Genomic DNA, 16,060 nt, shown 5'->3' with positions numbered 1-16,060 from the left:
GATCTCACTGTGTACTTCTCCAGCCTGGTGCTGCCTCTGGTACTTTTGTCAATCCTCTTAAATCTGTTCCTTCTACTCAACGACCCTCTGCCACTGATCTCGAGTGGTTAGCCCTATTGCTTCGCAGCTCCAGGGTCCCAGGTTCGATTCCGGCTTGGATCACAGCCTGTGCGGAGTTTGCATGTTCTCCAGGTGTCTGCGTGGGTTCCCTCCGGGTGCCCCGGTTTCCTCCCACAAGCCCCAAAAGACGTGCTGTTCGGTAATTTGGCCATTCTGAATTCTTGCTCTGTGTACCTGAACAGGTGCCGGAATGTGGCGACTGGGGGATTTTCACAGTAACTTCATGTGGTGAATTATATGCCATCGTAATTCACACTGTATTGCCTTGCATGTATTGTGTCCTTGTGGGCTCTGTATGTGTGCCGTTGTGCGGCTCTGCCCATAGGGGGAGATGAGGAGTTTGTACTGGGCTCCACCCTTGGCTCCGCCCATGGCTCCGCCCATGGCTCCTCCCACTAACCGGAAGTATAAAGCACTGCAGCCTTAAGCCTGCTCTCAGTTCCTCTGGTCGCAGGCTGGCTTAGTTGTAAGACTATTATAACCACTGTTTACTTCCAATCACGTGTCTAGTGAATTGATGGTCACATCAATTTAATAGTCTTAGAAAACTTGAAGAAAACTACTATGGAATCAGCCCTCAAACCTGACCGACTAGAACTCGACCTGCAGGCTGCAGAGGCGAAAGAAATCTTTCTACACTGGCTCAGATGTTTCAAGGCCTACCTGGCTGAATCAAGCACTTCAGAAACTACGGAGGAGCAGAAACTCAGCCTACTGCACGCAAGGGTGAGCCATCGTATCGCTATGCAATTTAACTGTACTACCTCGGATACGGAGGCCCTGGCCATGCTCGACCGAATGTACGTGCGGCCCATCAACGTGGTCTACGCGCGCTATATTTTCACGACTCGCCGCCAACGTCCCGCGGAGTCGCTGGAAGACTTTCTGTGCGATTTAAAAGCCCTAGCTTGGGACTGCAATTTTCAGGCTGTATCAGCCGCCCAGCATATGGAACTCACTGTCCGTGATGTATACGTGGCAGGGCTCAGGTCCAACTATGTGCGCCAACGGCTGCTTGAGAAAGGGGCCCAGAACTTGGAGGACACTGTAGAGTTAGCTACAACCATGGAGGTCTCGTTCTGCAGCCTCATCTCGTTCCCCGCGGACCCAGCGACCCCATAATGGGCCCCCGACCAGCGACTGCCCCAGGCCTGCACCGCGCGGCCACCCACTCACTATGCAGCACCAGCGTGCCATTTTTGTGGGCAGCCCCAACACCCATGGCAGCACTGCCAGGCCCGCAACGCAACCTGCAGCAGCTGCGGTCACAAAGGACACTATGCCCGGGTATGCCCAGCGAAGAAAACTCCAAACTCTCCCACAGCCCAGAACACTCGATTCCCAAACTCACAGGCCGGCAGGCCCCGTAATGCTGCAGCCTGTATGTCGACTCCGCCCCCACCCCACATGTGCGACTCATGGGGGCCGCCATCTTGGCAACCCTCCTCCACGCGGCCAGCCACGTGCGACTCATGGGGGCTGGCATCTTGGATGCCATCTTCCTCGCCGCCCGCCACGTGTGATCCACGGAGGCGGCCATCTTGGGCTTCATCCTCTCCAACCTCTGAAACTCATCTCGAAGACTACGACCTCAGCGGACAGTCATCACGGGGCCACTCCAGCACAGCTGATCGAGCCGCCGACTACCCGCAACTCAGCGCAGTCACGTTGGACCAGTCGCGTCCGAAACACCTCCGGAACTCTATAATGAACTCTATAGGACACCTCTTCGACTCCGGGAGCACTCAGAGCTTCGTACACCCTGAACTGGTAAGACGCTGTTCGCTCCCTATCTTCCCTGCACGGCAAACTATCTCCCTCGCCTCGGGCTCACACTCCGTTCACATCCAAGGGCGCACCGTTGCGACCTAACGTAGCGCCAGCCACTTTAATTTCCAGCTGTACGTACTGCCGAACTCTACGCCCCACTCTTACTGGGACTCGACTTCCAGTGTAAACTCAAAAGCCTCACACTCAACTTCGGCGGACCCCTACCTCCACTCACTATCTGCACTCTAGACGAATGTGTACTTTCTAAACGTCATCGATGAGTTCTCCCGCTTCCCGTTTACCATCCTGTGCCCCGATATGACCTCCCACACAGCCATCAGAGCCCTGCACAGTATCTTCAGCCTGTTCGGTTTCTCCAGTTATGTACACAGCAACAGGAGTTTGTCCTTTATGAGCGATGAGCTGCATCAGTACCTGCTCGACAAGGGCATCGTCTCGAGCAGGACTACCAGCTATAACCCCAGGGGGAACGGGCAGGTGGAGAGGGAGAACGCGACGGTCTGGAAGATCGTCCTACTGACCCTCCGGTCCAGGAATCTCACGACCTCCCATTGGCAGGAGGTCCTCCCCGACGCGCTCCATGCTATTAGGTCCCTCCTATGCACCGCCACCAACAGACCCCTCACGAACGACTATTTGTTTTCTCTAGGTGCAGTACCACAGGGTTTTCGCGTCCAGCTTGGTTGAAGACCGGTTCTCCTCCGGAAGCACGTCCGGGCACACAAAACTGATCCGCTCGTAGAAAGAGTGCTCCTACTCCATTCAAACCCCCAATACGCTTTCATCGAATACCCTGCGGCTGTCAGGACACCGTTTCCCTCCGGGACCTGGCGCCTGCAGGATCCAACTCCACCACCACCACCACCCCCGAGGTACCCCCCACGCTACACCCCACCCAACCCTCTGTGCCCTGCGCCCCCGCACCTATAGGTTCACCGCCCATACTCCGCGCCCCCGCACCTATAGGTTTCCTGCGCTCTCCGTCGCCCGTCGCACCTGTCAGGTACGAAGCTCGGACCGAATCACCCCCAGAGTCCACCATCATACCCTCACCGACCGCCACCACCCAGCCACCCGAAGAGGCTGCAACCCCGGTGCTCCGCCGATCCCAAAGGACGACTCGGCCACCGGACCGGCTCAATTTGTAGATCCGTCACCCCCGCCGGACTTGATTTTCTTACAGGGGGTGAATGTGGTGAATTATATGCCATCGTAATTCACTCTGTATTGCCTTGCATGTATTGTGTCCTTGTGGGTTCTGTATGTGAGCTGTTGCGCGGCTCTGCCCATAGGGGGAGATGAGGAGTTTGTACTGCCCATTTGTACTGCTTGTACTGGATTGTACTGCTCTGCCCATGGCTCCTCCCACTAACCAGAAGTATAAATCACTGCAGCCGTAAGCCTGCTCTCAGTTCCTCTGGTCACAGGCTGGCTTAGTTGTGAGACTATTAAAACCACTGTTTACTTCCAATCATGTGTCTAGTGAATTGATGGTCACATCACTTCATTGCAGTGTTAATGTAGGCCTACTTGTGACAATAAAGATTATTATTATTATTATTATCTGAGGTTGACACAAGATTTCAAAAAAGGATGAAGCAGAGCAATAGATTTCACAACTTGCATACAAAAAAAAAATTTCAATTGTTCCTTTTGTTTTGAGTGCACACCATACAATATCAATTTGCTGGAGTTCTCCTTCTCCTAATTCTGCTGCGAGCTACTGCAGTTACCTCAGCGTTAGGGTCTTGAAGGAGGGAACACGTGCGTGGGGTCATTATCATCAGCCCCTTGTGATACACCATGAGCTGCTCGCTCGGTACAATCTGCAGCATCTGGCCCTTGTTACGCATGCTTGTCAGCCAAAGCTATGATTTACTCGATGGATTATAGGTATCTGCCTTGCATTTCCAGTGCTCTCTCTTCCTCCTCCCTACATGTGCGGACTGTACTTGTGCTTTCTGTATGCGAGGGGAACTCCAGTCTTTCGGACTGAGAGATTACCATTTTTCTCTTGTCAGCTATTTCTCACGGGGATACAGCATGTCAAAATAAAAACCACGGGTGCTTTTTGTTGCTTCAAGGAAATGTTTCTTGGCAGGAGGATGAGCTGCATGACTCAAACATTTGCTGTAATATGTTCTAATTGTGCAGTGTCAGACTGTTGTCGTGCTAATGTCTCACTTCTTTCTAAAATTCCAGACGGGTGTCATCGAATCAGGATTTCATTGTGGTGGGTAAACTACCCAATGATTTCAGAGTCAGCACCTTCCATTTGCAAGTCGAAAACGTCTTTGAAGGTTCAAAGATGAAAGCTTGAAAACATCTCGAGAAATGCAAGATGTGGAAATAACGCGACATTTATATGGCTCTGGTTGTTCGGCTTTTTGAATAATGTGTTCTATTCTGGACACTGCAGCCAGGGAGAATATATTGGCCGTGGAGTGGGTACGGCGCGTTCATTTGGATTGCCGCCTTGCCGTGGTGGAGAGGCTTGAACGTTTCATTGACCCCGAGAGCGACGCCATCGGGAGTGTTAGACTCCTGGCAGGGTTCCCCATGACGGTAAGGTCGGAGGGAAAGAACTAGACAAAGTGCGATCCAAAACAAGTCCTCAATGGCGGATCAGGCGGCGTGTTATCAGCAGCTGCAAAGGCGGTGAAGGCTGCAGCATTAGGGAGATCCCCAGTTATCGAGGTTCCCTGGCCACTGGAAGTGGACCTACTCTCTGTCAAGGACCGTGTATCTGCTGTTGTGCAACAGCATACACACGTTAAAAGATGTTCCGCACAAGGCTTCTACCTGGCGGAAACCAACCCCCCCCCTTCCCCCCCCCCCCCACACATGGACAAGCCCTGCGGCCATTGGCGAGAGGCAACGGGGACAGGACTGCGAGATCTGGAAGCCCCTGGCTTTGAACTGGGGCGTAGGTGGTGGAGTTTGATTCAGCCGTCTCGCTCTTGGACTAGGAACAGGAGAGCGTTTCAGCAGCTTTCTTCATGACTGAACAGCTCTCTTCAGGATCCACTCTGCTCACCCCGCCTGGGGAAAGGGCTAGAAAAGGTGCCCCATAGTCTGTCCCATCCCCAAACTGGCTGGAAATCCGCATCCAGCAGGCTCGCCAACCTGAGGTCGGAAAGTCAGCGTTAAACTCAATTTCAAAACCTGTACAAATCCTCAAGGATAATGAGCAAAACAATCGACCAGAACCCTTACTGCCGTGAACTCAGACACACCAACTGTGACGTCGCTGCCCTGCAAGGGAACCAAAGGGCAGGCGAAGGGCAGCTGAGGGAAGATGGCGATGGTTACACCTTCTTCTGGAGAGGAAAACTTGAGGATATCATAGATATCATAGAATTTACAGTGCAGAAGGAGGCCATTCGGCCCATCGAGTCTGCACTGGCTCTTGGAAAGAGCACCCTACCCAAGGTCAACACCTCCACCCTATCCCCATAACCCAGAACCCCACCCAACACTAAGGGCAATTTTGGACACTAAGGGCAATTTATCATGGCCAATCCACCTAACCTGCACATCTTTGGACTGTGGGAGGAAACCGGAGCACCCGGAGGAAACCCACGCACACACGGGGAGGACGTGCAGACTCCACACAGACAGTGACCCAAGCCGGAATAGAACCTGGGACCCTGGAGCTGTGAAGCAATTGTGCTATCCACAAGGCTACCGTGCTGCCCTGTGGTGGAGTTCCACAGATTTACCACCCTCTGGCTGAAGAAATCCCTCCTCATCTCAGTTTTAAAAGATCGTCTCTTTGGTCTGAGCCTGTGGCCTCTGGTTCTAGTTTTTCTGACTCGTGAAAACATCCTCTCCACGTTCACTCTATCCAGGACTATCGTACCTTGCAAGTTTCAATAAGATCCTCCCCCATCCGCCTAAACACCAACGAGTACAGACCCAGAGTCCTCAACCGCTCCTCATATGACAAGTTCTTCATTTCTGGGACCATTCTTGTGAACCTCCTCTGGACTCTTTCCAAGGCCCCAGCACATCTTTCCTTCGATACTGGGTACAAGACTGCTCACAATACTCCAAATGGGGTCTGATCAGAGCTTCATACAGCCTCAGAAGTACATCCCTAGTCTTGTATTCTAGCCGTCTCGTCATTAATGCTGACGTTGCATTTGGCTTCCTAACTTCCGACTGAACCTGCACGTTAACCTTAAGAGAACCTTGAACTAGGACTCCGATGTAGCTTTGTGTGTCTGATTTCCGAAGCCTTTTCCCATTCAGAAAATATTCTATGCCTCCATTCTTTCTTGCCAAAGTGTATTACCTCACACTTTCCCACATTATTTTCCATCTGCCACTTTTTTGCCCACTCTCCTAGCCTGTCCAAGTCCTTCTGCAGCCCCCCTGTTTCTTCAATACCACCTGTCCCTCTGCATAACTTGGTATCATCTGCAAACTTAGCAACAGTGTCCTCAGTTCCTTCTTCCAGATCGTTAATGTATATTGCGAAAAGTGGTCCCGACACCGACCCCGAGGCACTATATGAGTCACCGGCTGCCATCCTGAAAAAGACTCCTTTATCCCCACTCTCTGCCTTCTGCCAATCCTCTATCCATGCCAGTATCTTACCCTTAACACCATGGGCTCTTAACGAATTTAACAGTCTCCTATATGGCCTTCTGGAACTTTAGTTTGTCACTGGAGGGGTGTTCGGTCGGTGAAGTGACTAATTCGACTTCTCCCAGTATCCACTTCTGCTACCTCTGCTGGACGATGATCTTCCTCCTGTTTGTCACGGGAGGGGTTCTGCGGCTACCCACAGTACAGTCGAGGTGACCGAGTTGACTTCTCCCAGAATCCTCTTCTGCCGCCTCTGCTGGACGACTAGGATCAAACACAATCGTACAGCATACAATGCAGCAATGGAAATGGCAGTGTAATGGTAATGTCACTGGATTAGTGGACCAGATGCCCAGTGGACCAGAGGCCCAGGTTAATGCTCTGAGGATGTGGGTTCAAATCCCACGTGGCAGCTCGTGAAATTTAAATTCAATTCAGAAAATTGGGGATTGTAAGCGTGTTTCGACAATGGTGACCATGAAACGCTCAGCGGTTGAAAATTAAATGAAAATGAAAATGAAATGAAAATCGCTTATTGTCACGAGTAGGCTTCAAATGAAGTTACTGTGAAAAGCCCCTAGTCGCCACATTCCAGCACCTGTCCGGGAAGGCTGTTACGGGAATCGAACCATGCTGCTGGCTTGCCTTGGTCTACTTTCAAAGCTAGCGATTTAGCCCTGTGCTAAACAGCCCCTAGGTTGTGGCATAACCTCACCTGGTTCCCCCCTCTCCTTCAGGAAAGGAAATCTGCCGTCGTTACGTGATCTGGCCTACATTTGATTCAAGATCCACGACAATGCGTTGACTCTTAACCGTTGGAAAGGGCACTCAGTTCAGGGCAATGAGGGTCGTAAATGATGGCCTTGCCAGCAACGCAGCCATCCCATGCGTGAATAAATAAAGCACAAATTCACCCCATCATGCCCGGGCTGGCTTTTTGAAAGATTAATCCAATTAGTCCCACTTCCCTGCTCTATCCCTACATCCCAGCAGATACTTCCTTTTCATCTTTATATCCAATTTCTCTATTGAACTTTACCATTGCCAAGTGCACAATGCTTGTCAAAAACGTTACTGTCTGTTTTGCATTCCTGCCAAGTTGATTTGCACCACTCAATGTAGCACATCTAGCCGTACGAAAGAGCTGGCACGGATATTTTGGCAAATCTTCTTTCAGTGGTAGCTGACTTCAAACAGGGCAGGATTGGAGTGCTACAATGTGCAAGTGTAACACTTTTCATGCTCAAGCTATTCTGCTCATTACTTTCATGTCTGTCATGCTGTTGCTTCCCATTGAGTGTGATCGCTTTGTTATTGTTCTGCCTGTCTGAGCATTAGAATATTTATTCTAATCCAATTCAGTTAAGCAACTAAAGTTTGAATTTATTTGGCTGTTTAATCAGACACACGGCTCATGATAATGCTACACTCTGTTTAATTAATGGGAGTATCTAATACTTGCAGAGCTTCCCTCGTCCAGCTGGCTGTGCTCTGACCTATTGGCCACTTTCTTCAGTCAGAACAATTGGTCCACAGTAGCAAGCCATTGACGGCTAATGTTGCGCTGATAATATCTTGAATGATTTTACACGGTGTGAAGCGGTTGACTTGGACGACTTTTGCAAATGTGAATTTGCCTTTGCAATTACGGTTTTAACTTCCTTGGTTTATTCATTTGCTCATTTGTTCAAGTTCTGTTGAGTGTTCCATCAGAAGAGAGTCGGACATGAGGCTACCAGACCTGTGTTCCAAGGTTCTTCCCTTACACGTCCCAATTTACTGTATTTTCCCAATACCGGGATCCACACTTTCTCCCCTTTCGTCGCGAGAACCATTGAATCCCTACGGTACAGGAGGCCATTCAGCCCATCGGGTTTGCACCAATCCTCTGAAAGATCACCCTATCTAGCCTCACTCCCCACCCTATCCCTCAAACCCTACCTAACCTACACATCTTTCAAAACTAAGGGGAAATTTAGCATGGCCCATCCACATAACCTGCACATCTTTGGTTTGTGGGAGGAAACCGCAGGCAGACACTGGGAGAAATTACAAACTCAACACAGTGGCCCAAGGCTGAAATTGGACCCAGGTCCCTGACGCTGTGAGGCAGCAGTGCTAATCACTGTGCCACCGTGCCAACCCAGAAGGCAGTGGCATAGTGGGATTGTCACTGGACAAATAATCCAGAGAATGAGGGTAATGCTCTTGGGTACCTGGGCTTGAATCCCATCACGGCAGATGGTGAAATTTGAATTCAATAAAAATCTGGAGTTAAAAGTCGAATTGTTGATTGGTGTAAAAACCCATCTGGTTCACTAATGGCATTTAGGGAAGGAAATCGTCTGTCTTTAGCTGGTCTGGCCAGCATGTGACTCCAGACCCACAGCAATGTTTTTTACTCTTAACTGCCCTCTGCAAAGGCCTTCCAAGTCACTCAGTTTTGGGGCAAGTAGGGATGGGCAACGGACACGCCCAGCACAGAGAACCCACATCCCATGAACTAATTTTTAAAAAAAGATCATGGGCGGGATTCTTCGACCGGTTGGGGGCTGTTGGCAGCGGCCCCCTCGGCAATTCTCCGGGCCTCAATGGGCCGAGCGGCCGTTCAGTTCTGGCCAATCCCGTTGGCGTGGGTTAGACATGGTCCCACACGGCAGGACCTGGCATGTAAATCAGCTGGTGCGATCCTCGAGGCGGGGGGGGGATCCCGGGGGGAGCCCCACGGTAGCCTGGCCCGCGATCGGGGCCCACTGATCTGTGGGCAGACCTGTGCCGTGGGGGCACGCCTTCCTTCCGCGCCGGCCCCTGTAGGGCTCTGCCATGGACGGCGCGGAGAAGACAACGCCCTGCGCATGCGCAAAAATATGCCGACCGGCCTACACATGCGCGGAACCGCGCCGGCGGTTCTGTGCATGTGCGTGTTCACGCCAGACCTTTGCCGCATACGCTGACTTGCGCAGTCCCTTCGCCGCCAGCTGGAATGGCGCCAACCCCTCCGGCGTCCACCTAGCTCCCGAAAGTGCAGAAAATTCCGCACATTCGGGGGCTGTTGACGCCGGAGTGGTTTGCGCCGGTTTTCCCGCCGGCATGCTGACTTGGTCCCCGCACAGGAGAATCCCGTCTCTTGATCCATCAATACCACCCTTTTTGCGCTTTCAGTAACATGCCTAAAAGATGCAGAATCACACTCACTCCTCTGATAACAATAGAGGAGCTTGGGCCAAAATGTCATAGTCATTTGACAGTGTAGAAGAAAACCATTTCACATATTGAGTCCTCTGCAAAGCAACCCAGCTCCCAACGCCCGGCTCCCCAGTCCTGCAGCCAAGTAAATACAATCCCCCCCAGTCTTCATCCAATTTTCTATTGAAATCTTGGATTATCTTTGTTTTCACCATCCTCATGGCAGCAAGTCCCAGATCATCATAATTCACTGCGCATCAAAGTTTCCACTGACGGCGCATTCTGAATTTCTTGCCCTAAACTTTGGGTGGAATTTTCCTAACTCGCCCATGGTGGGTTTGGTGTGGGTGTTTATGGTGAGCCTGGCAGGAGAGGAAGGGTACCATTGAACCACCGTGTTGCGCCCGGTGCGGGCGTGCTGGCATGAATCAGTTTGCTATCTAACCGGCCCGCTCCCGATGGCGAGTTCCGGATCTCGCCCAAGTATGGTGAGCATATCATTAACCATTACTTGCTTTAATTTGCATCTCGTTAACATGATTCATGTTGAATGCAAGGGCCTCCCGGGAATTGACCGGCTCCCCAACGAGAAATCACGCGGGCGACATTTCGCACTCTTTTTTTTTAAAACGTGAAACTGCGCTGCTGAGGGGGACTGAGGAGGTGAGTAACCATTTCCATTTTCTGGCGTGTAGCAAAAGGGCTACTGCTCCACTACTTGGCGGGTGGGGGGTTGGGGACCTCTCAGGGGGTTAGGCTTGGTCAGGGGGCTGAAGCATTCACGGTTACACCTTGCACCTTGGGGGGGTGGGGGGGGGGAGGGTCAGGGGCATTCCGTCTGTGAGGCCTTCAAGCCATCTTTAGATATTGTGGAGACCCATAACAGGAGCAGCCACAGCTGCTGCCTGTCTGTCCCACCAAACCCTTCCAGGGCGGAGCCCTGGTTTTGGTTCTGTGCTGAAGGTCATTTGTGGGAGGGGCCTGCACAGCTGTGGCTCATGAAGAGGGAATGGCACTGATACGGGGAACAACCAACCAGTAACACATTAATGAACAGATCATTTCTGAACATGGTAAAAATTTCTCAGGTTTGTCCTCCATTTCTATTGAGGAACCTGCGAAGAGTGAAAGCATGTGTTTGTCTTTTATTGTGAAGATGAGCTGATCGAACTCTGTACTGGTACCAATATGGAACGGTGACATTCCTTGTTGTTTAATGATTAGTGTGATATGTGGAATGTTACGTTGTTGGTTTTCAAATCTTTGTTAATGTTGACCGTTTTTGCCAATAAAAAAATCACTCAAGTGTCTTCTTGTGGGTACACGTGCCATGTCTCAGACGATGATTATTGCATCACATTTCAATCAAACTTTGAAGCCTGAACAGTTTGCGTGAACTCTAGGAGTGTCAGCACCGTAGAGGCAGCAGCCAACAATCAAACACTCAAAAGCTGGGCTTCAGTACTGGGGAGATCCTCGCGATTAAAGGATGAGTGTGTGGATCAAAGGAGAGCACCTGAACACAGTCTCCCTAATGTTCCCAGCAGGGGTCTGGAGTCTGGGGTCTAGTGGCCTCTGTTATGGTCGGTGGTGAGTGGGCAGAGTGAGGTGTTCCAGCACACTGGCTCGGTGGATGACACTCTGAGAGAAGGCGGACACGTAAGCATGGGGGAGGCTTGGGCAACTTGAGGGTCCCGGGGTGGAAGCCCTAACTGATTATCGGTCTCTGTTCTTCTCCCTCTTCTCCAATTCCTTCGAGATATAACAATAAGTCCCCCTACATAACAATAATTAAGCATGCAGGTGCAGCAGGCGGTAAAGAAGGCTAATGGTATGTTGGCCTTCATTGCGAGAGGTTTCGTATACAGAAGCAGGGATGTGTTGCTGCAATTGTACAGGGCCATAGTGAGGCCACACCTAGAATATTGTGTGCAGTTTTGGTCTCCTTCTCTGAGGAAGGATGTTCTTGTTTTTGTGGGAGTGCAGCGAAGATTTAGCAGACTGATTCCAGGGGTGGTGGGACTGTCATATGAGGAGAGATTGACTAGGTTGGGATTGTTCTCACTGGTGTTCAGAAGAATGAGGGGGGATCTCATAGAGACTTATAAAATTCTAACAGGACTAGACAGGGTAGATGCAGGGAAGATGTTACCAATGGTGGGTGTGTCCAGAACCAGGGGTCACAGCCTGAGGATTCAGGATAAACCATTTCCGTCAGAGATAAGGAGACATTTCTTCACACAAAGAGTGGTGAACCCGTGGAATTCATTACCACAGGAAGTAGCTGATGCTAAAACTTTGAATATATTCAAGAGGCGGCTGGATGTAGCACTTGGGGAGAATGGGATCAAAGGCTTTGGGGAGAAAACAGGTTTCGGCTGTTGAGTTGGATGATCAGCCATGATCGTGATGAATGGCGGAGCAGGCTCGAAGGGCCAAAAGGCCTCCTCCTGCTCCTATCTTCTATGTATGTATCTATGTTTAAAGGCTGGTTATATCAATCCTGCAGATGCTGTCACCACGGTGCTGGTGGCAGCCCAGATGGCCAAATGCTGGAGAAGGCAGCACACAACACAGGCTGGAGGCAGCACCCCATGTGCAGGGGGCTGCCGCATACAATGAAGACTCGGCCGCCTATCAGGCCATGGAGGAAGCCAGAGGGGGAAGCCAGCGATGGCCCAAGGGGGTATAGGCGTCGTTGGGCTTTTGAGGAGATAACAGACAGCATGCGCTGCAGGAAACTCCATTTCAACAAAGAGACAGTGCAGCACCTGTGCCATGTCATGGCGGACATGGCATCCCTTGGAGGACGAGGAGGAAACCTGCCCCCGGTGGCTGTGAATGTCACCGCAGCCCTGATCCTGTAGGCAACTGGATCATTCCAGGGCTCGGGTGGGGACCTGTGCGCATTTCACAGGTTACAACCCACAAGTGAGGTCACGGGTGCCCTGTATGCCCGGGCAACAGACGTTATCAACTTTGAGCTAGACCACGCCCACCAAGATGCCCAGGATGGAGGATTCTCCGCCATCGCTGGGATGGCCCAGATCCAGGGGGTAATTTATGGCATGTTGCTTTAAGTGAACGGGGGCATCAGGAGTGCCCTTCATTAACAGGGAGGGGTTCCACAGCCTGCCACCCAGGAGCTGATGGCAGGGGTCTCCAGTACTTCTGAATTCCCCCTGCCTGACACATCTCAAGGGCAGCGGGTGGAACGGGGGCACGGCGGTGCCAGGGGCTGCTGAGGAGCAAGCACTAAGATCAGATGTGGGAAGGGTGCGGGGTGATTTCTGGGGGTTAGGTGGGGTTGGGAATTTGAGGGGTGGCAGGTGGAACGGACGCCAGGAGAGAGGTGGTAACTTAACCTCGCACTCGATGGAGGTCGTTGGTCTTCTGACATTGGACGGTGGTCCTCCTGGTCATGCTGTCCACAGTGACAGCCGCTGCCATTACCTCCTAGGTGGTTTTGGTGACACTGTTGCTGGTCCTCTGATCCCCTCGGAGGAACAGGATGTCCCGTCTCAAATCAGCATCGAGAAGCCTTGTGAGGTCCACATGCCCAAAGCGAGGATTAGGTCTGCGCACTGCCATGCTTGTGTGTTGACTGGCAGTGAGTGGTGAGCAGCGTTTAAAAGCAGCTGCCCATTCTTAGTGGTGAGACGCTGGGGTGCACGTCTGGCGAATCAGACGGTTAGACAGCCAGTAATGGTGAGCTGCTCATGGGGGCTCATGTCTGGCACTAAGTGCCATTAAATACGGGCCGCGACCTCGCCAACACGGTCATCGAGAAACACCCAGCTAATCGTGCCCAAAATGACACTCAAAAATGTTTCCATTAAATTAGGTTGAAACCCGTTAGTGTGAAATCACACTGCAATTGTCCCAATGGTGGGTTAATGGCAGGTCGCTCTTCCCACTGGCAAGTGGCACAAGCACCATTCCCATTCATTTGTATCTCCCGAATGTTTATTAAACCAGATGGCCACTGGAATCCCGTCAAGCCTTCCAATCTTGCGTCACGCCAACGGGAAGTCACGTCAGTGTCAAATCCGATTGTAAAAAGGCTGGTGTGCAAAAGACGCCCCTTTGTTCACCAGAGACACTGAGGGGAGTGCAGAATGCAAAGCCCACCTGTCAGAGTGCTGCCCTGAAATTAGAGATAGGAGACAGTGCAGAAGTGCAGTGGCTATGCAGCAGGTGCAATTATTGGAAGCATGGAGAACACCAGCTGCAGAGAGGGGCAATGGCTGTGTGAATGCAGTATTAGTGGGGGAGACTGGCGAATAACAGGAGGTATCTCTAGCTGCACGTTTCAAAGCTCCAGGTAAATTGGAGTGTTGAACCCCCCTCCTGTAACAAGGGTGCAACTCTAAACCTCTCCACTTCTCTTCCTTTGTTTCCTGCAAGATATTCCTTAAAACTGACCACTTTGTCAAAACCTTTGGAAATCTGACCTATTGCCATGGGAGTGTCCCCTTAAGAAATGTTTTTGTCTTATCACATGGCTTCAGTGATGTCATTGTGTGGGTGGAGCTGGGCTGTGGCCCTGAGTTTTATTTTCGTTTTGGTTTGGGGCTTGTTTTAGTGGCTCTGAGTTGTTTGCTTTCGTTTTCACATTTGGCTGCTGGATTCAGACAGAGAAGTATCTTGGAGCGTCTCTCAAACTTCAGCTTAAAAGCTGTTTCCAGACCGCTTGATAACTTGGGAAAAAAAAATTGATTTCTGGGAGAAATTCGAACCGGCTGTTTTGAAAAGGAAACAATAGTGTCCATACCAGCTATTGAGTGCCATGTACTGGACCACACCATGGAAAAGGGGGTTTCTGGTTTATGGGATCTTGTTATTAAATTGGAACAGCTTAAGGGGGAAATTCATTAAGGATTATACATAGAGTGCTGTATCTGTGTGGGGTATTTATGTTGGTCATTCATAAAAATGCTTATTGTGTGTGTTTATAAAACTGTTAACTAAATTCATAGAATAAACGTTGGGCGCGATTCTCCCAAAACGGGAGAAATCGTAAGGCTGGCGTCAAACCCGGGTGGGTTTGACGCCAGCGCGCCCCTTCCCGACCGGGAACCGATTCTGGTCCCCGGTCGGGGCTAGCAGCCCGACGCCGTAGGCTCCGGCACGACGGGCTTAACGAATATCGTTAAGCCCGCTTGCCGGAGTTAGCGCCGGCTGACACATCATATGACGTCAGCATGCGCGGATGACGTCATCGCGTATTTGCACGAAACCCGCGCATGCGCGGGCCGGGTTGCCCCTCAGCCGCCCCGCGAATGGAGACTGCGGGGCGGCGGAAGGAGAAAGAGTGCGCGGGCATCGGGCCCGCTGCCCGCAATCGGTGCCCACCGATCGCGGGCCCATGGCACCCTTGGCACGGCCGTGGTACTGCCGTGCCAATCGGTGCCATGGTTATGAAAAGCGAGTTTGTGACGCCGTTTTTACGAACGGCCAGACCAGGTGTGTTTGCCGTTCGTAAAAACGGCGTAAAGGGCTGGGACTTCGGCCCATCGAACAGCTGTGAATCGCTGCCGGCCGTAAAAAAACGGCGGCAGCGATTCGGGTCGGGAGTTGGGCGGGGGGTGGGGGAGAATAGCGGGAGGGCGGGAAAAATGTCGGGAAGGCCCTCCCGCTATTCTCCGACCCGCCGTGGGGGTCGGAGAATTTCGCCCGTTATTTTTGGTTGAAAGTGTTTAAAGCCTCTGTTGAATAAGACCTGAAAGGTCGGCCCTTGTGCTCATCATAACCAAAATCTATAAACAGTTGTAGGTCAAGTGAACTCCATGATATACTCTGGAGTTTTCTAAACCCTGGCCCATAACACTATTATCTATGTAACTTGGTGTCACATTTTGTTTTGTAAAGTTCATGTGAAGTGACTTGGGATGTTTTATTATGATAAAGTCACTCTGTAAAGGTATCAGTACCAGGAAGCCCAGGACCAGATGCATGCTGGATACAGGGATTTTCCAGATTTTGGGTCCTGGGCAAGCCATCCATAGGTATCCTGGTTGACAGCCGCCAACATCTGTTGGGAAGAGTTGAAAGGCCGTCTGACATAAACTTCACTGGCAAATGCTCAACCTCCGAAATTAAATTAGACATGTACGCCCACTTCTTGTTCACAGTGTATGTAATTTCAGCGAGGAGATAAGGAGGCAAGTGACCTGACACGGACAAGTGCGCTTCACTCTCTCCACACTCTGCCTCTACCAAAGACAGACCTTTGAACATGATGTACCCATTGCAATTCGAAAGTGAAATTTTCATTTGCACAAAATATTAAAAAGAAAACATTATTTGAGGCTCCTTACAATCCCTGTACAGCCGCCATCAGAATAACAACTATTTCTAACGTCCGCAT

Source organism: Scyliorhinus canicula, chromosome 4 (assembly GCF_902713615.1).
Source record: "Scyliorhinus canicula chromosome 4, sScyCan1.1, whole genome shotgun sequence".
In the NCBI taxonomy this organism is placed as follows: domain Eukaryota; kingdom Metazoa; phylum Chordata; class Chondrichthyes; order Carcharhiniformes; family Scyliorhinidae; genus Scyliorhinus; species Scyliorhinus canicula.
This window is presented reverse-complemented; position numbering follows the sequence as displayed.